The sequence below is a fragment of the Equus quagga genome, chromosome 8, assembly GCF_021613505.1.
Source record: "Equus quagga isolate Etosha38 chromosome 8, UCLA_HA_Equagga_1.0, whole genome shotgun sequence".
NCBI lineage: Eukaryota > Metazoa > Chordata > Mammalia > Perissodactyla > Equidae > Equus > Equus quagga.
In genome coordinates this window covers 74,464,943-74,491,078 of record NC_060274.1, presented here as the reverse complement: position 1 = coordinate 74,491,078, position 26,136 = coordinate 74,464,943, and the positions used below count along the sequence as shown (strand labels likewise).

General features: G+C 38.2%; 1 long non-coding RNA gene across 1 annotated transcript in view; it reads right to left on the bottom strand.

The window, feature by feature from the left end:
- LOC124243506 (uncharacterized) overlaps positions 1-9,018 on the bottom strand; it is a 38,852-nt gene extending 29,834 nt beyond the window's left edge. Inside the window, exons 1-2 of the long non-coding RNA XR_006889694.1 lie at positions 8,993-9,018; positions 8,439-8,497 (exon numbers count right to left, since the gene is read on the bottom strand). This is a non-coding gene — a long non-coding RNA (uncharacterized LOC124243506). The remainder of the gene's footprint in view (positions 1-8,438; positions 8,498-8,992) is intronic.
- Positions 9,019-26,136: the final 17,118 nt, after the last annotated feature.

The following is a 26,136-nucleotide window of genomic DNA, read 5'->3' as shown; positions in this document are numbered from 1 at the left end:
GTTTGCCAGTATCTACTAAAGCTGAATGTTTGCATAACCTTTGAACTGGCAGTTCTCCTGGAAATACAGCCAATAGAAATTTATACACGTGACCAAACAACATGCACAAGAATGTTCTCATGAGCACTAGTCATGACAGCTAAAAGTGGAAACAATGCTAATGTCCTTCAAGAGCACAAAGAAACATAAAATGTGTATATTTCACAATGGAATATCAGATGACAATAAAAAGGAATAAACTACTGCTATGTGCAAAACTATGGATGGCTCTTAAAAATAGAGTTGCTAGATAAAATACAGTCAAATATTGCTTAACTATAGAAACATTGCTAAATGAAAAATACGATTAGATAGACCAGTTAAATATTCCTTGGGACACACTTATACAAAAGAATTATCAGTAATGTGAACTTAACTGGGTGTCATGTATTTTTATTTCCTATATCTGGCAACTCTACCTCTAAAAAGCACTGAATAAAAGGAGGAAGACACAAAAGAGCACATACCAAATAATAACACTTACAGACAATTCAAAACCAGGCAAAAACAGTTTCGTGATGCTGTGAGTCTGGTTAGTGGTAATTTTTGGAGAGAGGGAGTGATTGGGAAGGGGCGTTGGGTGATATGGGAATGGGTAATGTTCTATTTCTTGATCTGGATGGTGAGTACTTGTATTTACTTTGTAAAAAATTGAGCTTCACTTTTGGGTTTGTTTATTTTGTTTGCTTTTTGGAATGTATATTATACTCAACTTCGTTTGTTTTTAAGTGTCATGATGATATTTGTGTGCCACATGATATTACTCTGGAGGCTAAGTTGAGAGTGAATTAGAAAGGAGCCAGGCTTCTGTTAAGAGGCTGATGTACTGATCTAGGATAAGGCTTTGAAATGGGGCCATGGTTCTGATCACGCAGAAGAAGGGGCATAGTGTACGTTTGTTTAGATGGTAATATGGGAAGACATTCTTACTGACTGCATATTTAGAAGTCACGAAGAAGTCTAGGAATACTCCCAGGTATCTGGTATAGAATACCAGGTGAGTGGTGGCCAGGTCACCATTTAAGCTGAAGAGTTCGGCACTGCTCAACCCTAAAGAGCTACATTCAAATTTCAGGCATCACAGATTTGTACATTTACTAAGAAAAATTTCTGGTAAATAATAGTAAAGTGTCTTATTTTAACAAAATCTGACTATTAAGTCATCTTTTTTCTGAGAGATAAAAGTAAAGTAGAAGGGCCATATTCTTCTATTTCCCACAAATGTTCCATCTGGGCTGATGGTAGCCCTGATGAGGTACTTAGCACCCAGAATGAGAAGAGAAGAAGAATGCACTTACTTAGGGAGGGACGGAGGAAAAAAGAACAAGGAGTTCACTTTTCAGCTATATACCTGAAGTTCATGGAATATTCAGTTAGAAACGTGCAACAGGAAGCTGAATATATGAGTATGAGTTGCACAAATCTTGTCTGGGCTAGCAATATAAATTTGGAAGTCATCAGTGCATAGGAGTTAATTGACACTGAACAAAGATCACCTTGCAAGAATTGGGAGTAAGAAGCAAATGGGACCAAGGGCTAAACACTGAACATCTCTGTCATTTAAAGAGTGAGAAGAAGTGTGAAGGAGTCTAAAGATGATGCAACCAGACAAGTATGGGATGAAATCTATGAAGGAACGGTGAATGAAAACAGTAGACTATGGATTGAAAAATGCCATTTGGCCTTGGCAAACAGGAACAACTTGTCAAGGACAACCTCAGCGACACGATGTGGGTAGGAGTCCATTGAGCAGGTTGAAAATGGCTACAAGTTGGGAAAGTGAAATATCAGTTTTATTTTTTAGAAGTTTGATTATGATTGGAAAGAGAAAAATTCAGTGATAGCTGGAAGGCTCAGAACAAATGGAATGGTGCTTTCTGTTTGTTGAGTTTGTTTTACGATGAGAGAAACTTAAGCATGCGTAGGTATTGCAGAGAACCAGTCAATGAAGAGCTTGAAAAAAAAGAGTTTGAGGGCTGGATCAAGATCTTGGAAAAAATGGGAACATTTTAGACCCAAAATATAAGTGAAAAAATGGTTTTAATTATGAAATGAGACACTTCATATTCTGAAACTGGATCTAATGCAGACTCATTTGATAATATATGTGGTATCAAAGGGTAAAATCAAGAGAATTCATTTGTAAAGCTTCTATTTTGTCTATAAAATTGTGTGGAAGGTCATGTGCTAAAAGTGAGAATGAGAACATAAAATGCCTAGGTAGTAAGTTTAAAAAGAGTGGTGAAAGTTCAGAATAGCTATGGAAGTGAGTGGGAGACTGAACTAATCATGGCAAAATAATAGAATTCCTGAGGGTTATTACCAAACATCTGAGCTTGGAGGCCACCCACTTTCATTAACACCAAACTCCACAGTGGTGTAGCTGTTTCCAGAAATGCTTAGCAACTCTGAAGATGAGATAGTATACTGGGATCCTTAGTGGAGGATTCAGTGTATGGAGGACAAAAGAACTTTGGAGGGAAGGCATTTTCAAGAAAGTGGTTGAAATGATGCCCCTGGGGTGCAGACGGAAATGAAATCAATAAGAATCTCTTGGGCTTGTAGGAAGGGAGGTTGTAGAAAGGGACTGGAGATCAAGATGTGATCAGACAGAAGAAGCATCATGAGAGTAAGCTGTGTGAAAGCACAAGAAGCAAAGAATGCTGTGGTTAAATTGTCAGTTCTTGTAGTCAGAGATTTTGGAGATGGAGCTGTTCCAGTTAATTATATGTTTCAACAAGTGGCCCTGAGAGTTACTGCTGAGGTGGAGGAAATTCTCTGTGCAACAGATCACACCAAGAAACTATGAGGTTACAGAGAGAAAATGTCCTAAGGGATGTTTAGGCCTCCCCACAATGATGGCTGCAGCTATGGTAGAGGGGAGGATTGTGATCCAGGTGTCAGAATCCGTGATAAATGTTCAGAATGATGAGGAGGTCAGCAGGGGCCGGTGAAGACTCTGATTCACAATAGTTGAATAGTGTATCAAGCAGGTGGGCGATTGAAAGGGCAGAGGCTGGAGTCAGTGCTTTCAAGCTAGAGGAATGTGGTTCTTGGGGCATTTTAGAAGAGTAGCTGCATCTCAAGAGAGCTACAAAGAAAGCATACCCTCTGGAAAGAATCAGACTTCAGAGAAGGCAATTAGCTGGTTGGAACACTCTGCAGAGAGATGCAGAGTACAGAGAAGTTGATTTCCAATGGAAGAAGGGCCTAAAATAGCACAGAATGGAAGGATGTGGGCAAGGTGAAAATAAGTCTGGGGGGGAGTGTGGAACAGTATGACAGAGCCTAAGAGAAGAGAGATTGCAGAAGGCACCTTCTTCCAAGAGCCTGGCAGCTTTTGATCATCATATGCAACTGAGTCCCGGTGTCATTGTAGGGGTGAGGAGATATGGGCAGTATTGAAGCAGGTCCCTAGGATCTGGAGTACCCTAATGGACAGCTGTGGTTGGTAACCCACGTTAGAAGGATCAGAAATGAAGCAGTATGTTCTCAGTGGTTCTCTAATACCTTCTACCTTCTATACCTATAACTGTGAAAAATTAGGATGAATATTTGAATGATTACTCTAAATCTAGAGAAAATTCTCAGTGGTCAAAGAGAGATTCAATAACATGCTTCTAACAACCAGCATTAATAGATCAAGAGTTGTTCCTTATACTGTATTTGCTAAACTAGGAAAGTAGACAAATACTGTGTTTAAAATTAGTTTCAAAACTAAGGCTCAAAATAAAATATCTGGGACTTACCCATTTGAAACCCAGAAAATTCAGTTATTAAAAAGACCATTTAAGAAATTTCAAATATGGATGATATTTCATCTTGGTAAACTAAAAATAGGTGAAAGCCTGAATGAAACTTTTTTTGGATATGCCAACAAAGTGAATCACCTCTGTTACAATTGCTATTGAACAGTTATGACAGACAGAATTTGTTGTGACACCACCACGAAGGGCTGATGAATATTTACATGAGCACATGAGAATCAGAGGTTGGAAGACAGGTCCCTGCTAGTTTAGAAGACTAGGGAAATTTCTTATAGCTACTCTCATACTCTTAGGAAAGAGCGCTTTGAAAATCTTCCATCTGCATGGTAGGATATACCTGCCACAGAGTGAAACTGGAGCCCACGGGTACCTCCACAAAGGGAGTAATGCCTTCCCCTTGTACAAACACACATACTCACACATATTCAGACTGAAAAATTACTTCTTTAATCATCCTTGATTAGTAACAACTAAACCATATGATACATAATTGGGAAGCTTGTTTGGGAAAATAGTTGTATAAAGGCCAACGTTATAGCTACAAATCAACATTGACATGAGTAGCTGGAAGTCCAGGAGGGGAGTTGTGATGGAATTTACCAACTTGGTTTAAGTTCATTTAAGGTCAACATAATGTTTGCCTTTAATTCTGAAGAGAATTGTTCCCACTGGTGCATACCTCCAAATTCAGCTTGCTTAGCTTTTGTATGCATTTGTACAACCAATGCATAAAACAATCTTAAAATATTAGTGTTAGGAGGAAATTTGGAAACATCCATTCCCTTTTGCTTCCTCCTCCCCCCACAACAGATCAAGGTAGTGAAGGTTAGGAAAGTTAAATAGCTTGCTAAGGTCATGACATGAGTTGTCATTGCCTTGGTATAGGGGAAAATTTTAATGGAAAAATATGTATTACTTTGGCGCTAATCAACATAAAAGTCATTACTTATGGCACCTTGAAAAGGAGAGGATAAAAGAAAACTGGCTATTTGGACTTGAAATGTCTTATGTATTTTATTTATGCCACAAACTATCAATTGGAATACTTTGACATTAGAGTGTTTTTGTTAATTGTTTCACCAAAAACACCTTTTGCATCAATCTTCATGATGAAAAGATTTTCTTCCAGAGGCTAGGTTACTTTCTGGCCTTCAAAAGATGACTATGTTGTATCTAAACAAATCATTTCCTTATGTCTGAAGCTGGAAACTTTTTTTTTTTGTGCCCTGCCATATCCTTTTAATGTTCTTCCTCATTTTGTTTAATGTGACTTCTCGTCTCAGGACCTCAACACACAGATGATACCCAGGATTCCCTATCCAGATGTAACTTTGCCACGTGAGCCCCTGCTCCATCAATGGTTCCCAAATCTAGCTGCTGCCCATTAAAATCAAGTGGGAGCTTACTAAAAACTCAACATCTAGGCATGGGAATCCATGTGTAAAATACAAGCCCATGCACGTTTTGTGCAGTCAAGTCTTGTACTCAGCATTTAGAACACAACTTTAGATCAATCTCTCCCTCTTTACTCCAGTGAAAATACAATATTTTCATTGGGTGGTTTTTTAATTAATTTAATTTTGTTTTATTTTATTTTCAAAGTATCAAGTGGAGAGAAACTCAATAAAACTAATCAATGCTAAGGTTCTAATAGTAATTAAATTCTTCACTATTTACCCATTCCAGGATAACGTGTAACTTAGCAGTTAATCTGTGAAAGGCAAACTTTTAATTCTAAGAAATAAATCTCACAATTAGAACTTGAGGCACGAAAGCAGCCAGAAGGGGTGATACTTGGAAAAAGGAAGAACTGTAAACCACAGCCTATGCTTTAGGCCGGTTCTGGTTTCAGGGATCCTCGGAATGATCATTCTGAGTGGTTGTTAATATTCATAACAGTTTTATGAACTAATTTATTCCCATCCTTATCACAGAAGGGATTTAAGTCCACTTTTAAGAATACATAAAATATATTTCAGAATATTTAATTTAGAAGTGAGGAAGAAAAAGGACATAAACTGGAGCCAAGAGTAAGAATGAAACAAAAGGCAAAACTGCCAAGTGCTATGATTTAATATCATTCATTCATTCACAAATAGCAAGTATCCACCAGTGCTCTGGCACCCAGCTGGGTGGCTATACAGTGACAGATTCCTACTGGTTGTTTACTTCAGATATCTATTCTGATTGGTGAGTGTCTATGCCTTCTGTTAATATTTTGAATATTACTCCCTAGTGCTGGGACTGTGACAGAGAGAAAAAACAATATGGACTCTCCCCTCACAAGCTTCTAGCCTTTCAGACAGACATGTATACAAGCAACTACAACAGAGTGTGGCAAAATCAAAGAAACAGAGAATAAAAACACAAAAATAAGGGGCCAGCCTAGTGGTGTAATGGTTAAGTTCACACACTCTGCTTTGGCTGCACGGGGTTCACAGGTTCGGGTCCCTAGTGTGGACCTACGCACCGTTCATCAAGCCATGCTGTGGTGGAATGCCACATACAAAATAGGGGAAGATTGGCACAGATGTTAGCTCAGGGACAATCTTCCTCACACACACATACAAAAACACAAAAATAAAACAATAGCAAAGGATACAAAGCAACAGCATGAGTTAGAGAGAGAGGCAGAGCCCACACCAGAAAGGGATTTAGTGCATTCACAAGGAAGTTTGGACTTGACTCTTACTGCGTTTTATGCAGGAAAAGAAGATAAGTAGAGCTGCATGTTAGAAAGAGCACTCATTGGACATCTCCTGCTGCCCCCACCTGGTCAAATCCCACCAGTCAAGACCTTGCTCGGGATTCCTCTGTACACTGAGACCAGTTCTGAAAACCAGTGATCAATACCATGATCTCTGGAGCTAGAATGCCTGGGTTCAAATCCTGACTTAGAATGAGCAGCTATCTTACTGTGGGGAAGAATCTTAAACTTCCCTTTGCGTCAACTTTTTTATCTGTAAAATGGGCTTGAGTCTCTAACATCTAGGTGGCTGTGAGGAATAAAAGATAGTAGAAGTAAATAACACAACTACAATCCTTAGCATCTTGTCTAGCATATATTAACACTCACTGGGTGTGTTACATACAACTTTTCTCACCCTTATGACTACGCTTTAAGGGGCAGATCATTATTGCCATTTTGCCATATGCATAATCTCTCATTATGCCTTTCACAAAACCAGCTTTTAGATTTAGTTAATTTTTTTGCAATTCCTCTCTATTCCTTCCTGTTCTCATTGTATTTGGTAATGAACAATAATTCTGACTTTCGTCTTCCCTTTTTTTCCATCAGCATGAATTGCAGAGTTTCAGTCACTCATGTGTGGTTTATGTTAACTTCCTAGACTGAGTCTCAATATGTCATCTCCGAAGAGACGGGGCCTCTCCCTTTAGGTAGAAAATTTAAGTGATATCAGCCCCTCCTACGTGTCTAAGGCAAAGGGGAGAAGAAGAGCTCTGTGCAGTCTGCCACGGAGCATTTCAGGTCACAAAAGTAGAAGGAAGTGCTGCCGAGATCCCCCAGCACGTTGGCCTTCTCTGACGTGACGTTTTATGCAAGTTTTGCAGAAGGGAAGGAAAAGCATGACCTGGTTGAGCTGAGACCTGCCAAACTCAGAGTGACATTGAAATAAATATTTCAGCAGACAAAATATGGAGGTCATTTATCTATGAAACTTGGAAAATATCCATGGGAAAGGGACTAGTGGAGCTCCCATATTTTCCTGTGTTTGTTCAGCGTGAAAACAGAGCTGTGCGTAGGTGTCAGATACTTTGTAAAAGGATTCATTGGAACCAGTGTGCTTTATGTCACTGTGGCCGCACATAAAGAATTTGTAAAGACATCTTATTCGGAATTTTAGGAAACCAAAAATGTAATTTCCATGACCTACTTTTTCTCCGCAAGAAAGCAGCACATACACAGTCCTTCAATACTTAGCGGAAGGGCACCTCATATGAGGTGTCGCCTTGGAGTAGCCCAAACCCACTGCTGCCCGACGGTTTGCTGCCCACTAAGGATAAAATCATAGCACCTGAGAAATCTCTCCAAACTTTGCCTCCAATGAAACACCAAAGCCTTCTCATGCTGTTTGTGTTCTGTGGTTTCAGGTCTACTGTGCCCTATAAGTCTTCACTTCTCTGACCAGCCCTTTGAAGATTCTCTTACCTATTTTTTTCTACTCCACCTTCGTCTTAGATTTTGTTCACTTTTTCTTTTTCTTCTTTTTCTGGGAGGAGGGCTGGAGGAGGGGACCTTAACTCAGAACTAAAGATTCAAAGCCTCATTTCTACTCTATTGTCCAGCGCAGCGTCACAGAATTATAGTCCAATTTAGCACATGAGACCCAGATTTAGGATAGGAGAAAACCTGAACTCAATTTTGGGTGCCAAGTCATTACTCTTTAACAGCCTTTGAAGCCCCTGGAAACCAAGTCTTGGTTCCTGCTGCAGCAACTGTGGAGGCCATCTCAGTTTCTACATCCTCTTTTCCCAAATCCACAATAAATGTTCCCCTGCAGTGACTGTTTGCCTAACTGTTCCACTGTATCAGGGATGAGTGCCTTTCCCTGATATGATTCACACAGCAAAACCCCAGTTATGCAGGGGATTCAGTCCCGTGCTCTTTACCTTCTCCAGTGTCCCCTGAGGCTCCCAAATGGAAGGCAGTGTGTTCAGTTGTTTGGGTTCTGGAGATAGAAAGATCTGCATTCTATTTTGGCTCTTCCACTGAGACCTTGAACTAGTTATTTTTAAGATTATCAGTAGAGTTTGTCAAAATTAAACATTCACTGAAGAGTAATATACCTAGAAGGCATACAAAGCTTGACGAAATTTCACAGAGTGAACACCTCTGTGTAACCAACACCCAGATCAAAATAGAAGACACAACCAGCCCCCAGCAGGTCTCCATGCACCTCTCCCTCCAGTCACTGCTCTGAACGGTAACCACTATCCCAGTATCAAACCCTGGAGATTCCTCGACCCTGTACTTAACCATCCTAAGCTTCAGTTTATTGATTTGTAAAATGGGGAAAATGTGAGTGCCAATTTCAAAGAAAGTAAGGATTAAATGAGGTAATATGAAGCACTCTGCACAGGACTGGATATTTACTAGGCTCTTAGTTGCTCTTACAATTTATTTCGATTATTATTTTCCTATTTGTTTTAGATTGGTCTCTCACCTCTCTGTCTGATGCGTGGAGCACACTCCATTTCTTTCCAAGGATCAAAGCTCTGTTTTGCAACCTTGCGGATTTTGTATCTGCCCAGGGGAGTTATAGTTGCGGCAACTCATGGAGAAGAGAAAAAAGGAAGTGAACACAAACACACACGTGAACAAACTAGGGGGCCGTCTTGCAGAAACATTGGAAACTGGCAAAACAAAGTTGATTGGCAAAACAAAGAAGAGGAATGGAGTGGGAATGAAGGGGGTTTTCGAGTAGGAGGTGAGGAGAGATGGTCAGATATCACGTTTCCCAAACCAGAGACATTAAATTCAAGTTGATCAGCCATGAGAACCATAGCCACAAAAAGTTCTGACACTGCTGGAGCACTGATGGAAGTCAAAGCTCAGAAACTCTGATGGGACCTTGGTATATCAGTTGATGTTTTAGAAACAAGTATTTTCAGCATAGAACTTCTATTGAGGGCTTAGCTCTATGCTTCCTTGAAAATAATATCAATTTAGAGTCATGGATTAGAATCTAATAAGACTCTGCCTTGACCTCTGATCTTCCAGAAATTTCTTCACTTTATCTCTTTATCTTCTGGACGTTGCCTTGTTTCACTTTATTCCAGTTTACATGCCTCCCTCCCCCTCCTCAGTTGTTCATCATTCGTGGCCTCATGGAACAGAGGGAGAAGTTTTCTGGCCTAAAAGAAGTTTGCTGTGCAAAGATCCTGAGCCCCAGACTTTCATAAAGTCATCCAACAATGAACTACAAGTATCATATCAACTTTTGCGCAAACGTCAATTATTTCTTTGGGGAACCTAGGGCTATTTTAGGGAAACCACACATGGTAGACCCTTTTCTCCTAAGTCCTTTCTCAGGTTAGAAAATTAGTTTGATTAAAAATTGAGAAGCACCACAAATTAAGGGAAAGCATACAATCCTGCAATTAACATGTTCTCAATAAAGGTTCATTTCCTCAACTTTCCCTTCTGTCCGACTCTAAATTGCAGCATAGAAAAGTATGCAAAAAGTTCTGATGTAGGAGTCCAACGTACCTGTGTTCCAAATCTGGCTGTGCAATGACTAGCTGTGTGATCTTGAGAAGTTTTACAATGTCCCTGGGTCTTAATCGCCTCTTTTATAAAATAGGATTAATAGTACTCATACACAGTATCACTGTGAAGGTAAATGAAAATGCTCACCTAGAGCATCTTGCTCAGTATCTAGCACAGAGTAGAAAATAAATAACAGTTCTTCTTAATAATAATAATTGTAACAAATTTGGTCTGTATTCTGACCTGATTGTATTGTTCTTAAAGTTCCATTAAGTAGAATTAATAATAATAACAACAGCAAATATTTATTGAGCCCTTACAACATGTTGGACACTGTTCAAAGCCTTATCTTATTTAAAGTTCACAATTAATTCTCTGAGTTTGGTATTACTATTTTCTCTAGTTTCACGGGTGATAAAACAGATGAAGTAACTTGCCCAAAGTCCTACAGGAATAAGGGGTGGAACGAGCTTTGAACTCAAAGTTTGACTCCAGAGCCCATGATCTTAAGCACACATCTACCCACCATGTTGCTCTCCACTTGTTCTGTTTACAGAATCAATTTTAGAGCTTGTCCAGTACATCGGTAGCTGTTTTTTAATAAACCATATACATATGCTTTTGCAATGTGCTTGAGTTCAAGGTTTTGAGTCCAGCACATTTGCCAAACATGTGAATTGGATGTGTGAGGAGGGTACTTCGGGTTAAATGGCTCACATTTAATTTCATTTATATTTTCCTAAAACTTCATGCTCATTCTTTTGAATTATAGATAGCAACTGACATTTTAAACGTCTGCCTAATGCCATTCTTTCATGACATAAGCATCGCTTTTCAATAAGTTCAGTTTTAAGGATTGTCTTCCATAATAGCCATGCTATAGGATCCAATTCACAATATTAGAGAAAATGATTCAATTTCATGGCAGTCAGTTCAGGTCAATCAAAACTGTGACTCACAATCTTCACATGTCAATATTCAAAACAATGCTAACGGGTGTTTTCACATAAGGGTTAGAGCCCAGAGAGAGAAAATGTCATCATACAACATACATTTGTTATTAGATATTCAGATATTAGACTTGTTACTAATAATAAAGCAATTCTTACTATGGTGCAGATGTTCTATGATTAACCAAAATGACTGTTATGTCTTCCACTTGCTTCTCATATATGTAGTCTCTTCTCTCTTAATTCCCCTACATCTGAGGTTAGCAGTATTTTTTTCCACGTAATACAACTCTCCACATGATTTCCTATGTCTCTAGATTATTCCTTCATATCTTGCACTACACACCAGCATCTCCTTAATCCTCACCTCTGTTGGCTTCTATAACATTCAACTTCTGATTCAACTCCTGCTTGTTGAAATACTAATGAGTGCCAGGTACTCTGTGAGCTCTATGAAACAAAGAATACTAAGGCTTGGATCCTTCCCTCAAGGTTCACACAGTCTAATCAGGATGTATATATAAAAATGTGTGGTACAGTGAAATCAAAGGAGCATGCATAAAGTCAAAGTATAGCTCAGAGGAGGGATGGGTAGCTCTGTGGAAGGGAATTGCAGCCAGGGCTTCACAGAAGAGTTGGCCTTGGAGCTGTTCACTAATGGATGCACAGGACCTTGCCACATGTACCTAATGGAGAAGAACACCTGAGGCAGAAGGAATAGCATGAACACATTCATAGATGCATGAAACAATGTACTGTATTTAGGGACATAGAAGTAATTTCCCATTTCTAAGGGATAAAGCAAGATGGAGAGAGCTCCAGAAGCTCAGGCTACAGAGGTACTTACAATTTAGATCAAGAATGAACTTTGGAGACTGCCCTGATGGCTTAGTGGTTAGAGTTTGGTGCACTCCACTTCAGCGGCCTGGGTTCAGTTGCTGGGTGCAGACCCACACCACTTGTCTGTCAGTAGCCATGCTATGGCAATAGCTCACATAGAAGAACCAGAAGGACTTACAGCTAGAATATACAACAATGTACTGGGGCTTTGGGGAGAAGAAAAAGAGAGAGAGGAAGATTGACAGCAGCTGTTAGCTCAGGGCAAATCTTTACCAGCAAAAAATAAAACAAAAAACCTCAACTGTTAAAAATTAAAAAAAGAGTGAACCTTGATGCCTATGAAAAATTGTCAAATTATTCACTCATTTGTTCATGCATGCATTCATTCACACAAAAGGTATTCTCAAACACTTAGTACGTGTCAGTCTCTGTGGTTGGTCCTATGGAAATAATCTAAGTGAGATAGTGTACAATCTAATAGAGGAGACAGATTATTAAGCAACAAGTTATAATAATATGATGAAACAAGAGCCCCAACCTAGGCTAAGGAGTCAAGGTAGGCTGCCTGGAGTAATGATGTTCAATATGAGGGGGGTGAGTAGGAGTCGGACAAGTGGAGACTACAGGAGATGAGGAGAGAGAGAATATTGAAGTCAGAGGAAACTACCTTCAAAGGCATAGAGGGAACATGGAGCTTGGCACATCTGAATAACAGAAAAAATCTCGGTATGACTGCAATCAGGGCATAAGGATAAGAATAAGGCTTAGGGTTTAGCGGCAGGAGGGTGGGAGCTGCCTGAAATGAAAGGCCTACTAAGCATGTTTAGGAGTTTACACTTTGAGGGCAAAGGGGAGCCTTTAGAAGGTTTGAGGCAGGGCATTTTAGAAAGATTACTCTGGCAGCATTATAGAAGGTGGATTAGAAGGGAGCAAACCTAGGGGCTGTTAGACTAGTTGGAAGGCTAATGGGTTATAGTAGTAGTAGTAGTAATAATAATGATCACAATAAACATCCTTACTGGTGCTTAATGTAGATTTACTATGAGCCAGTCACTGTTCCAAGGGCTTTGCATTTATTAACACATTTAACCCTCAGAAGAAAACTATGAGGTAGGTACTAGCCCCCCTTCATAGATGAGTAAACTGAGGTGTGGTGATACATTCAAGGTCAGATAGCTAGTAGGTGATCAAGCCAGAATTAAAATCCAAGCCATCTGGCTTTGACACGGTCTCTGTTGTCCTGCTTAGATGTGATATTGGCATGAACTAGAGTAGAGCAATGAGAATTGAGAAAAGTGAATAGAATTGAGAGGAATTCTGGAGGGAGAATCAATAGAATTAAATAAGGCAGTAAGAAATAGAGATGAAAATTACTTTAGCTGTTGCCCTAGGAAGCAGCTTTAAGTAGGAAGCAATTTTCTTTAAATACTGTGTTTATATTACAATTCACCAGATAAAATGGTTCCCTATTGCTCAAAATATCATATTTAAAGTCATGCTGGCATTTAAAATCCTCTGCTAAATAAAACTTTCCCTCACTGCTCATTAATTAAACGAACAAATATTTAATGACCTGCTCTACCCCAAGTTCTGTGCAAAGTCACAGAAATTACACAATATACATAGTGCTTGAGTTGGATCTCTCAGAGGATGTGTTCAAGGTTTGGTTGTGGGTTTTCTACGTTAGTGTTAAATACTTAAGGGCAAGGACTGAATCATATTTTCTGAATCTAATGCACATATTACAGTGCTTTCTTTAGATATTAATTTTAAAATATACACTGATGAAGAAAGGTATTTAAATCAAATATTCCAAATTTCAGCAATTTAAAATAATCCTTTTAAAACATATATTCAGATCTATAGATTGTTGATGTTGTATATATCTGAAAATGGAAAGAAAAATTGTATATAATGTACCTATCCTCCTGCCTTTTTTTTTTTTTTTTTTTTGCTAAGGAAGATTGGCCCTGAACAAATATCTGTGCCAATCTTCCTCTATTTTGTATGTGGGATGCCACCACAGCATGGCTGCTGACAAGTGGTGTAGGTCCACACCCAGGAACCGCACCCAGGAACCAAACCCAGGCTGCCAAAGCAGAGTGTGGCAAACTTAACCACTAGGCCACAGCCAGCCCCATACCTATCCTTTTTAATGTCCATATAATGAAAGTGCAATTCAAGATTTAAAATGTCTTCTATATTATGTCTTATTATCATTTACATTATCTATCAAATTCTAATTGGATTGAGTTTAAATTAACTCTTGGGGATTGTTGCCTAAATGACAAGATGTTGACAATCACTGAGTGATAAATTTTGCATCTAGATTACCCTACTGACCATAGAACAGTAGTAATTCAGTCAGAGCTTTAGAATTCATCTACCTAATTAGAAAAGTAATTTCTTAAATTTTTAGAACTTTAAAATAAAGATGACACTGATCACATACATTGGTTAAAATGTTATAGTGTCTTAAGGAATTAGAAAATTTCAACTGTATATTGACATTCTACTTTGAAATAAAGGTTTTTCTTTAAAAAAACTGTAAAGGCTAGAACACTTATTAAGTTTCCAAGGGATTTCAATTTGGGAAGACAGACCTAATTTCAAATTTGACATGGACTAATTGTAGGAAAAAGTATGTAGGAAAAGCATGTCCTGTGTTTGCCCTTTTCATCTCCTAGTGAAGATAAAGAGTATCAATTGCTAAATTATTTTATCCAGTAGTGTTTGCACAAGTACTGGTTACCTTCACAATCAGTTTCTTTGCATCAATTTGAGATTCACCAGTTTATCAAGAACCAATGCTTCATTAAAACAGATTTTATTTTCCCAATAAGGAATATAATCTCCCATCAAAAAAAACGAGGACTTTTCTCATGAAAAAGTTTGATGAAACTTATTTATTATAGACATTGAACTAGAAACAAGAAATTTGGATACAGTCGTTCCCAAAATTCCATTCTATTATTTTCCTGTTCCTTCTTGCCCTAAATATTAAAGATTAGTACTAAAAAAGACAATTTTTTTAATGATGAAATTTGGAAACATAAATTCAGATAGAAATCAGCTGGATTACAAATCAACGAAATTGTTGCTTTTTTTTTAACTTTTTCAATGGAATTTTTTACTTAACATTTTAATTTGTATCCTAGCCTCTCTGTATTAACAAACCTAAGTTTTCTTGGATAACTGATCAGTAGTAACTTAGCTAATAAAAAAGAGACCCCAATATAATGTAGTTCCTCATTCTATGACTAAAGTTATTTTACTGGAAGAGCCTAATCATTGGTCTTCATATTTGAAATTTTTTAAACATATAAATATGCATTCAAGTTACCAAACCTTAGGGTTTTGTTTATCAGACATTCACTTACACAGGGAAATTGATGTGAATATCTTCCAAGTTTTGATTCATTGTAATTTTGACATATTGTAATCAAGAATCTATATCTGTAATCTGAGTTTATTTAACTTTGGGAGTTTGTTGTGAAGATGTGAAAATCCCCAGCTTTGTTTCATGCTAAGATGAATTAATATTCTCATTCAGATGACTCTCCAATCCAAACTCATACTTGTAGAAGAATGTATGAGCCATTGAGAGCCATAATTTATTTTCTGACAAATAATCATTGACAAATTCCCTTAGTATCATGAATTAACTTTTCCTAACAATTGTTTAAAAATATGCCCCCTACACGCATACAAAACACCCTTTTTGCAGTCCATGGATTTTTGCTTCTCTTTCTTTTTCCGCTGACTCTGCGCCTAGATCTTCACCGAGACAAGTGTTTACAACTTGTGCAGTATTTGGCTCCGCTCCCCTCTCCCTCTTCACATCATTGCAAGCAGGCTGCTCCTAATAAGACCTTATGATTTATCTAGTAAGAGCCAATCAGACAGCTTTTATTTGCTGACAATGTGAGTAAATGCTGTAATAAATGATAGTTTCCTTTTCTCCTGACAGAAAACATGGCTGAAGCCAATGACCTAGCGCTAAACTGAAAGCATATTAAACATATATAAACCTGTTGCACCCAAGCTCTGCAAAATGACACTATCGAATCATTTAAGACTTGACTTTTCTATCATCTTTGTCAAAGACTTTTGATTTACTGACTTAGGGCCGACTATAGTATGTGTATAAAATAGTAGAAGTTTAACAATCAACTATAAGCAAACCCATTGGCTTACATTTTTCCCTGAATAAGACAGGGTGTCAAAATTTCCCAAATGATAACAGTGTGGTCCTGGCCAGACCCCTGAATCTGATGGAAATTAGAAGACGGAGGAAGAAAGAAGCAGCTAAGTAGAGGGATCCATGGAGCCAGAGTCCAGAAAGCAAATACAAGATTGGGAGATTCTTGCAATGAGAGCTGAGTCTCAGAATATCAAGTCATTCGTGGTTGGAACATGAGATAAAAGAGAGTCTAAATGAGTAGGCACCAGTGTCAGGAGACAAGCCAGCAGTTTTCAGGGAACTGCTGCGGAACTGTGAAAGTCAGGGGACAGGTACATGGGTAAGAACTAGACAATGACAAAAGCTAGACTCAAAAGAGGGTTCTAGGCCTGGGACTTCAGAGTCAACAGGACCAGAGCTAGACTCACAGGAAGAAGGCTGGAAGGCCATGTGTGAGAACCATTGAATGCACTCCCACTATTCCCTCCAGCCCCCAGTAACCAGGTCCACCGGAGGCAGAACACGTAGGCGAGGGCTGAGCAGACACACGAGGGCTTAGTAGGGATGACTTGTGAATTTCGAAGATTAGGATGTAAAGATACAGGCAGGCCAAGTATAGACTGACAACCTTGACTATCACATCGGACAAATGGGGTCCCTTTGTTCAGATCCTACCTTCCTCTAAAAGTATAAATCCTTTGAAAAGAGTATTTTTTGTCAGATTTTGCAGCTTCAAGGCAGAAGTGTACCATTAACCTTTTCTATTTTTCTCCCTGGGATTAGAAGCCCAGCAGAGCCAATTCAGGGTGGAGTTGTGAAGTCTAGAAAGTTTGTCTTCTGTCTTGGTCTCCCATTTATGCAGTGGTTTCTCCTCTCTGGTCCAGTTATTTAAAATTTCCTTTTTGCCTCATTCTCCCCTAAAAGAGGGTGAGATTTGAAGGCCTGCTATTCATACTTTTCATTGAAGAACTGATTACAATCTAACGTTTAGTTTTAATGTTACCTCAAACGAGCAGCTTCATTTTAAATAGGACATTTGTTTCTAATTGCTCAGTGATATGAATTTCACCCTTGAGAAGGGGAAGTGGGAAGCCCCACGTGAGTGAGCAGCAGTGGAAGATGGTTTGAGGTGGGGGAGGGGGCAGCGGCTTTAAATTGGTACATTAAAATTCCAGTAGCTTTGCTCTGAATGTGAATCTGGTGGTTGTCTTTTTAAGGAGGCCGGGAAGTTATGTGAGAGAATGTCGGAAGATATTCTTTTTCAAAGATAGCCCACAAGAGTCCAGGGAGACTGCATAAGGTACCAGACATACACTCCTGAAAACTGAAGGCATGGAGAAAGCCATGATCTACGGAAGTTGAAAGCTTTTTTTTTTTTTTTTTAAATCAAAGTACTAAAGAACTCCAAAAAAATATGGTAATGTTCAAATTATCATATATCTATACTCAGGAAGCATGAACATAATACAAATAATCTAGTCCAGAGGACATCATTACTCTAAGTGGTGTATTCTTTTTATAAATAAATGGTCAGTTCCTGCAACATTAGACAACTGTAGTTTAAAAGTGAGTAATCTAATTTATTGGTCATGGCAGAGAATCAGTTCTTTGAAAAGTATAGTCATTTTTAACCTTCTCATTGTTTATTGTTACACATCTGACAATGGGATTGAATTTTTAGATATTTAGGCCTTTTCCTCATGTGTTAGTACCCTAAAGGTAGTCATTTCCGATGGTATTTGGAATTCTGAATCTGAATGCTTTTTCCAGCACAATGGAAATAAACAATCCATTTTAGACCTTTCCCTGTTTCCTTCCTAAATAAAGCCTTTTCACTTATGCAAGCTCATGCTTTCCCTGTGAGTTCAGGTTTCATTCCCACTAGCTGTCTTTCTCATTTTAAACATGCCTGAAAGTGGCACAAAGGAAGTTTTCAATGATTGATAGCTGTATTACTCTAGAAAGGAAAGAAGGTTTAATTTGTTGCTTTAAATTCACTCCCCCTCATACACATGCATACACACACAATTCTGATTGGGTAGCTTGAGGCTTTGAAGATCTTAAACTAAAAATTAGTTTCAAAATGAGCATTATTTTAAAAAAAAATATTTGTTGCTTTGTTTTGGTGAGGAAGAGTGGCCCTGAGCTAACATCTGTTGCCAATCTCCCTCTTTTTTTGTCTTTTTTCTGTTTTTTCCTCCCCAAAGTCCCAGTACGTAGTTGTGTGTCCTAGTTGTAGGTCATTCTACTTCTTCTATGTGGGATGCCACCACAGCATGGCTGGATGAGTGGTGTGTAGGTCTGCACCCAGGATCCGAACCAGCGAACCCCAGGCCACCAAAGTGGAGTGCACGAACTTAACCATTCAGCCACAGGGCCAGCCCCAAAATAAGCATTATTTTACTACTCAGAATATTTGAAAATAAGCTGCCACTATGAGACTTCCAAATGTCACCTTCTATTTGAGTCAATGTCTACATAAAAGTATTTACCAAACCATTGAGTCCGTATCTCCATGAGGACAACATGCCATTTCTGATGTGAGCTCGAGAGCCTTAAACAGAGAAACTTAGTTCCAAGCTCCCTATAGGGCACCAACCAAGTACAGCTGTTTATTACTTCTGTCTATGGAGACATCTTAAATGATTTCAGACTGTTAGAAATCTCTATCATTTAGAAAAATAGATTTCAGGTGTCTCTTTTTGTCTTGTATGATTTTTATTCCCCAAATAATTGTCAAATATATATTAGAACTTGTGTAAAATGCACGAAATTATATCTTTAAACTGGCTTTAGGTTAACTTTTAAACTGAATCTAGGAAGGAATAAATTTTCAAAAGTAATTTTAATGTTTCATATGAAAATTTAACTTCTGAGTTCACTTTTTAAAAGTCACTAGTGTTTGCTTGATATTCTGTCTTCAGAGGCTTTTTAATGACAAATTACATTAAATCAATAAGAGTATATTCTTTTTTTAGTATCAGGGATTTCCTCTTTAACACTTTTTTATTAACTTATAATTGATCCTGTCATCAAGACATTTATTAAACAAAACTGCAAGAACTCACGGCTTCAATTTCTTTCTGAGTGGGACATGTCTATCCATGCCATTTTGACCTGCTTTCTTGTTCTCAAGAATTATTTTTTGCCCGGCTTTGCTTAGAGTATTGTATTTTATCACTAGCCAACTTAGATTGTCATACTGAAGGAATATTTTAAACGCTACATTTAAACTGACGAAGTTGGCAAGTCCAGAAAGAAACGACAGCGCTAAGAGCAAACAGATGTCTGCTCTGGGTGAGAGCTTTTCCCTCTAGAGACAAATAAAATAGATAACGACCCCGAGCTGCCAGAGTTTGACATGGTGGGCCAAGACCTATCAGGAGAGAATGAAGTAAATTTATAGAAGTCAGAAAGTGAACTTCCAACGTGTGACGTACACTTTGGTTCTAACTTGAAGTGTTCCTTTTAAATGCCTGTCCGATTGTGTTCAGATCATGTCTGGCACTTTCTCTAGGTAGAAAGTTGTTCCAACTTATCAGACTGTTAGCAATTAGGTTAATTCACTCATTTTTGGTGAGCTGCTTGTGTTCATCTAGTTTGTCACATGCAGTTTGTTTGTGATTTACTGAGCTTTTTTCTAAGAACTTTATAGCTTTTAAGAGGCAATGTGTCATCTCAAAAGAATCATACTTCACGCACACTAGCGCAAGCTCCCCGGGTTATGAGCTTTTGGTCTATCACCAAACTGGACCGTGGCTGTATTTTCTCACTAGCAAAACTAAATACCTCATTTCTCCATGAAGCTTCCTTTTCTGAGCTTTCCTAACATCTACAGTCATTCCCTCCTATGGGATATATATGGGAGATGCATACATATGGCAGATAGAGAAGCATTACTTAAGGCAGTTAAATATTGTAAATATGGTTCCTACTCTTTAGTAGCAGGTATCCTGAAACAGAAAAGAAACATATAACTTCACAGACATAGAAAGGCAGTGCTAAAGGATACACATTAGTAAGTAAGGTACATATAGCATTCTATGTGATTGTATATTTGAGATATTTTGTCTAAAAATTTTTTTCTCAATGAAAGCTAGTCAAATAAGGAATAACCAAACTTACACTTAGGAAAATCTTACAAGAATTCCCTTATTCACTTTCTTGTTTCAGAGGATGCTATGCATTCCACCCCTCCTCTGGTCCAAATGACTTTTGGAATTTGCAGGAAGTGATCTATTATGCTAGCCCTGTTTCAGTTAATTAAATCTTCAGATGACTCATCTCTGTCTACTTGATCATTATACATAGATATTTTATCTTCGTTCTCCCCGTCATAAAAATTTTTCACCTTTGAATTCGTTCATTCATTTTTTTCATTTATGCGCATACTCTTGTAAATGATACAAAGAAATACTAGAGTGGTATGGATCATGAAAAGATCAAGTTGGACAGAAAAGATATAAATGCACAAAAAATTAAAGGTAAAATAATAACTAAGGAAAGCCAATAAATGACACAGACAAAAACCACCTTGAGAAGAGAGAGGAGGGAGACCTATTCAAGAAGTACATGAATGCCCCGGGAGCCAGAGAGCCAACTGGGTGGATCGTCAAAGACAAAAGTATGAGCAGGCAGGAAAAGGAAAACGCTCCGGGAGGGACCATCTGAGGTCGGTGGAGGAAAAGAGTATGCACACATCTACCGTGGTATATCGATCACACTTGGCACTCGGGTTATCTTTCATCCACTGGTTATGTTAACAGAACATGTAATTCTATTACAGTACTGTGTCAGACATTGCGATATAAAGCTGAAGAGATGTGATCTATGCCATCATAGAACTGTCTAGTGGTGGATATAGGTTTGCTGAGTTCGGGACATGTCCTTAAATCAAATTTCCAACAGAAAGTTCTATCCATTCCTTTTGTTCATCTATTCAACAAATATTTCCTAAATGTCTACTTCGTGTCTGACATTCACATGGACAGTAGAGTGAAAAACAGACAATCTGCTACTCTTAAGGACCTTATATTCTGATGAGACTCAGGGGAGACAGTAAACAAACTGAATAAATACCTTGTCAGGTTAGATGAATCCTACAGAGAAAACTAAAGGAGGATAAAGGTGTGAGGAGAGTGGGGAAACTGTTTTACGTGGGAAAGTGCCTCATTAATGAGATGCCTGAGCAGGTCCCTGAGGAAAGTGAGGGAAAAGCCATGTGGCTCTCTGAGGGAACGGCATCTTAGGCAGAAGGAATAAGATCGAGTTGGGAAAAGCCAAGTTGGGAAAATGCTTGTTCAGAAACAGCAATGAGGCCGGCCTAGTTAGAGAAGAGCTACCTAGGAGGAAAGTGGTAGGGGACGGCTCAGAGAGATGGGGTGAGAAGGAGCCAAGACACCAAATCCCATTAGCCAGCATAGCATGGGGGAGCCAGACAGCCTGGGTGAAATCCTGGTGCCTTGCTTCCCAGTTGGGTATCTTGGACAAGTTGCTTAAATTCTTTGAACCTCTGTTCCCTTACCTGCATACAGTAGGGGTAATAATAAGAGCTTCCTAATGGTTATTGTAAGAATTAAATGAAATAATACATCTTGCTCTGAAACATTTAAAATTGCTCTCAGAGTAAATACTGAATAAGTAAATGCTAGTAATTGTTACTATTGCAAGAACTGTTTGGTCACAAATTTCCGTCATTGTCCCCATTTATATACCCCTATCATCCCTCAGGCTGCATTACGTAAAACAGCTTTCTCCCCAGTTCATTTTCCACTGAGTCATCAGCTCTCTTTTGCTTAAACACTGCTGTCACCACCATATCATTTATGGCTTCTCGTAATTTGGTCCAAAGATACAGTGCCCAAAGCATCTCTCATGACTTTGCAGCTGGGATCATCTGCTTCAGTCTAGCTGGTCTGTCCGCTTACTCAGCCTCCAATAAGTCTGTGTTTGGACAACTCATCAGAGCCCAAGTTTTGGTCATCACACACTTGAACCTGTCCTTTACCACATCTGCTTAGATCCAACCAACGTTTCTAGGCCTGCTCCTTTCTCAGGGAACCATTCAAAATCTGCTCATCATCTCCTCTGCTTTTAAATCAATCCCCTACTGTTGGATATTCTGTCATTTGTATGTTTTGTTGTTAATTTACTTAATGCTATTGCAACAAGTGTAAATTTGAATACATTACAATGCTTAAATGGGAACTTTTCAGACTGAAAAGAAGATTTCTTTTGCCATGGAGCAGATTAGCAGTCCTGGTCAGTAAAAATATTTAGGCCTACAATATTTCACTGGTACCAAAAACTTTTGGGATGGTATGTTTTTAGTAGATTCAACATGATAATGAATCAACTGTCAAATAGGAATCAGTGAGTTAGCTTGTCCCAGGCAGAGGTCATATAATACAAAACATATCATCTTTAATTAAAAGAAAGAGCAAATATGTAACAATTATTCCCATAGCTTTTTTGTTGTTTTGTCATGTTGATATTACTCCAATGTTGTTATAGTAATAGTTTTCATTTTGGGATCCCTGGAATCTTTAAAGCAGAAATTCTTTTCAAAGTAATCCAGAAAATTAAAACAAAATTTCAAACAGAAATGTTGAATTTTTGCCTCAGTAAATGCAATTCTCAGACTTTTAGCATCTTGTGCTATTTATGGTGCATATAAGATACACACATATATACTTAAATAATTTTCAAAATATCCTTATTTCCAATTTGAAAAATGTCCTTTAAGCGTGTGTGTGGGAGTGTGCATGTGAACTTCCAGTTAACCTGCTTGCAAGCTCTCATGGAAGGACGTCATTGGCTGGGCTTAAATCTGTTGTCCTCTGTGGGAACCCTTGCCAAGGAGGTATAGTCAGGTAAAAACCCTCAACTCCTGTGGACACATGTGGTTGAAGGGAGGGAAGAGAAATTCCCAAAGAAAGATGATATTTCTAAAAGAAAAGATGGTGCTAGGAAGATAATATATGACATGCTAAATGCATTTCTGCCAAACCCTACTGCTTTTATTATTTATCTACCAAAACCAGAAGGAAAGGCATAAGCATGGCATGAACATTCTTAATACTATGACCTCATACCGTACGGGCTGGCCACAACCTTAATTTTTTTCCAATTGGCCTATTGGGAGATTTTCTCCTGAGTAACATATAATGTAAGACAAAAAGAAAATAGGGTTTATCCTAAGATAAACTTCCGAAAAAAAATATACATTTTAAAATAATTACTTATTTAACTGTAAAAAGTAATTCAAGGACATAGAGAAAGTTTCCGACAATACAAATAACAATAAATACAATAGAAAGTGTGTCATTTTGTCATTCCAGGCTTCAGTTTCTCTTCCCAGGAGAAACAGCTTAGCAGTTTCTTATGCATCCTTCCAGAAATACTTCATGGATATATTGAATAGAAAACTATATAAATGACTTCACGTGAATGCGAATGTACATATGCATGTATGTAGATGGGTGTGTATATAAATATATATCTCTGTATATATTCCTATTTCTACCCAAGTGGTAGCATGGCATTCACACTCATATAATTGTACTGCTAGGTAGATAAATCTCAGTAATTTCACTAGTCCCATATTGGTTAAATATTTAGGTCACTTTTTCTGTTACAATAATATTGCAATGAACACTCATATCTTCATGTCTTTGCAAACACACTTGTGTGATAAAATTCCGAGAAGTAGAATTGCTGGCTCAAAACTATTTTTCATAGCTTTCTTATCAAACTGTCTTCCCTAACGTGTGTCACCACTTACGTTTCCACCGACCAAGTATAAGAAGACTAATTTCCACACAGACTCATCAACACAGTGTAGTACCAAGTTTTCTTTATCTTTGGTAAGCAGTGGAATATATTTTATAATTGTATGGCTCTATTTATTCATCTTTGCAATCACCATAATCAGCGGTATCATCTCAAGGGTGCAATCACTACTTCTGCAGCACAGAGACCTGCCCTCTTACGAATATTAACTTTTCCTTACATCTGAAATTTGTCACATTCTCCTCAGTTATGACGAACAGAGGAAAAGAACTTGGCAAAGAACGTTAGATATGGCATAAATCAATAACTCCTGGTAACACTTCCCAACACCCTAATCAAAACAGGAAAATGGTTCTTAAATGAACACTTTGCCTTTTAGAATTAACTAGTCTTCCTGAGTGGGGTATGAAATTCAAAGTGGCAAGTCTGCAACGTGTCACATTAAAGAAACTTATAGTGAGCTTTGTCCTTTAAATGTGGCTTGGGAAAAAAAATTTAATTTCCTGATTTCAAATGGGAAACTCTGCTATTACATACTTTGTAATTTCAAAGAGCATCTGTCATCATACAAAGACAAATATATTTCTCAAAATAAGCCATCTGGTGTGTTTTAAACAAGCCTCTGGCCAGCTCTGCGTAATGAATGCAAAATGTGCTATAGAGAGTTATTTCATGTTGCTTTTCATTTAATCAGCGAGTGTGGAATGTTTGCATTAAATTAAGCATCTTAAAAAATCAGCTCTCTTCATGGCCTTTGAGGAGCTGAGAGTCTTTGTTTCCTTGGAGTATATATTTCTCTGTGTAGTAACAAATAACTCTGAAATAAATTTAGGTAATGTTAGTCCTTTGAGGAACAAATTATTTTTTGGGATAACATTGGTTAGGAGTGGCAGGGTTTAATGCTTGGTGACTTATATTTTCCGTCTGTGGTGGTTAGTGTTAAATGACTAAAATTTCCATGAGAAATTTCCTAATCCGACAGCTATCAGTATTGACTCAGATAAGGCTATAACAGTTTTTGTCATCTACCGCACATTTTAAAAATCAAATAACATGTGGATAATTCACAGAAATATGTTAATTTAGAAGAATATCTTTTACAACTCAAGTTACAGGTCAGGAGCCAGCATTTCTGCTGTTGTTCTCCTAAGACTCTGCAAGTCCTTTGTGGGGTGATGAGGGGTTGGATGTACAATCTTGAAGCCGTCATCACACAATCCTAGCTCACTCTGTATTGATGGATGGAAGCATATCATACTGGCTGGCATCTGAGATAAGAGACATTGCTAATCAATAGCGAAATGTATCCTATTTCAAAAATTGAAAATTGGGGTGATGCCACCACTTTATTAGATGCTTAATGTCAGTTAACCTCAGAGAAAAGAGGTTAAAGAAATAGCAGTCAGTGCCAGGCCTTGCAGTGTCAAATTCAAAGTGCAAAGTGCAAAGTTCAAACTGGTCTGTTTAGCATCATTTGTACAATGTTGTAAAGACATCCTGATAGTGAAATATGATCCTGTGTATGAAATTATTTCACACGATTTCTTTTTTATGAGACACCCTAACAGACAGCAATACATACATTGAGTAAATATATTCACTGAAGTTAGAAATCATTAGAAATAACAGTAGTGAGCCTCAATGAGAGCTAGGAAAGGGAGCTTCTAGCTTCCCCAGAAGAGTTATCAGGATTTCTTGGTGTGGAAGTCGTGAAGCTTGGTACCTGAGGGCTACTGTAGATAGTCAATAAGAACATGATTGCTTTTCAACCTTGTTCCCAACACAGACATAGATGAATCTTGTCAATTTGCTGTTTTCTTGTTTAACTTGAGGGGTGACTCAGGAGTCCTGAGGATTTTGACCCCTTTGATTCGCTGAAGCTTCTCCTGCCAAGCCCCGTAGCTCTGTAACTGCCCTCCCCTCAATGCTTTCTGCTCTTGTTAAGGCAGATTTGAGAGAACCTATGCTCCCACCGTCTTGTTTTGGCCAGTTCAAATAAAGCTTCGTCCGTCTCCAGGTACCGATGTCTCAGTGTTTGACTTACTGCGCAGTGGGCTCACAAATTTGAGATTAAGAGGTATGCTATCAGTGGCAGGTTAGACTCTAATTGTTCAAAAAGATCTCTTTATGAGACTCTGAATGCTCCCAATCACCCCATCCCTATCCCAGCTAAGATTTTCTGCACCGTGTCCTTTTCCCCTTGGAAGATATGTTTGCTGATCTGTGGCTTATGTGTTATGATGTACAAATGCTGCTTTCAAAGTCATCTAAAGCCCTTCCTAATTATTACAACACTGTATCCCTCCTTTTGTTCCTACTATTTAGTTTTGGGAA